Source organism: Chiloscyllium plagiosum, chromosome 11 (assembly GCF_004010195.1).
Source record: "Chiloscyllium plagiosum isolate BGI_BamShark_2017 chromosome 11, ASM401019v2, whole genome shotgun sequence".
Classification (NCBI taxonomy): domain Eukaryota; kingdom Metazoa; phylum Chordata; class Chondrichthyes; order Orectolobiformes; family Hemiscylliidae; genus Chiloscyllium; species Chiloscyllium plagiosum.
Window position 1 is genome coordinate 29,108,426 of NC_057720.1, and position 1,395 is coordinate 29,109,820.

The 1,395-nt window shown below is 43.2% G+C and overlaps 1 protein-coding gene across 2 annotated transcripts in view; it reads left to right on the top strand.

Moving 5' to 3' along the window:
* The window catches only part of atpaf1 (ATP synthase mitochondrial F1 complex assembly factor 1), a 28,725-nt gene that overhangs the window by 1,379 nt on the left and 25,951 nt on the right, over positions 1 to 1,395 (top strand). The window lies entirely within an intron of this gene.

Here is a 1,395-nt window from a genome sequence, read left to right on the forward strand (position 1 = left end):
TTGCCCCTTAGGTCTCTTTTATATCTTTCCCCTCTCACCTTAAACCTATGTCCTCCAATTCTGGACTCCCCGACCCCAGGGAAAAGACTTTATCTATTTATCCTATCCATGCTCCTCATAATTTTGTAAACCTCTATAAGGTCACCTCTCAGCCTCCAACGATCCAGGGAAAACAGCCCAGCCTGTTCAGCCTCTCCCTGTAGCTCAAATCCTCCAACCCTGGCAACATCCTTGTAAATCTTTTCTGAACCCTTTCAAGTTTCACACATCTTTCCGAAAGGAAGGAGACCAGAATTGCACGCAACATTCCAACAGTGGCCTAACCAATGTCCTGTACAGTCACAACATGACCTCCCAACTCCTGTACTTAATACTCTGACCAATAAAGGAAAGCATACCAAACACCTTTTCACTATCCTATCTACCTGTGACTCCACTTTCAAGGACCTCCCATCTAAAACCTTCGTTCCCCCAGATCCTGTGTTTGCTTATCTTTCAGGTATTAACAATGGGTGATACTATTGACCAATAATGTAACTAGAAGAAGTTTTCCTCCTCCCTCTACAACTGCCTGACCTGCTGTGCTTTTCCAGCACCACTCTAATCTAGACTCTGGTTTCCAGCATCTGCAGTCCTTGGTTTTCCCCAATAATGTAACTAGACCACCCATAAAATACTGCATACAAGAAGATCAGAGACTGGAAATTTTATGGGTGAGAACTCTATCCTAAATCCCCAAAAACTGCCCACCATCTAAAAAGTAAAATGAAGAGTGTGATAGAATAGTGTCCACTTGTTTGGGTGAGTGCAACTCCAAGAAGCTCCTTAACAAAGCAGCTCGCTTGATTGTCACCACCTTCAACATTTATTCCCTTTCTACACGTAACTCAGTAAACGATCTGCAAGATGTGCTGTGGCAACTGATGGTAGACAAGCAGGAGGCTGGAAGAACACAGCAAGCCAGGCAGCATTAATCGAAAGCTGATTGGAGGCAAATGATCACAGGTAAAGGGACGGCTGGAAAATGGGAAGCCTTCAGAAATGAGATAATGAGAATCCAGAGAAAGTATATTCCTGTCAGGGTGAAAGGGAAGGCTGGTAGGTGTAAGGAATGCTGGATGACTAAAGAAATTGAGGATTTGGTTAAGAAAAAGAAGGAAGCATATGTCAGGTATAGACAGGATAGATCGAGTGAATCCTTAGAAGAGTATAAAGAAAGTAGGAGTAATACTTAAGAGGGAAATCAGGAGGGCAAAACGGGGACATGAGATAGCTTTGGCAAATAGAATTAAGGAGAATCCAAAGGGTTCTTACAAATATATTAAGGACAAAAGGGTAACGAGGGAGAGAATAGGGTAACAAGGGAGAGAATAGGGCCCCTCAAAGATCAGCAAG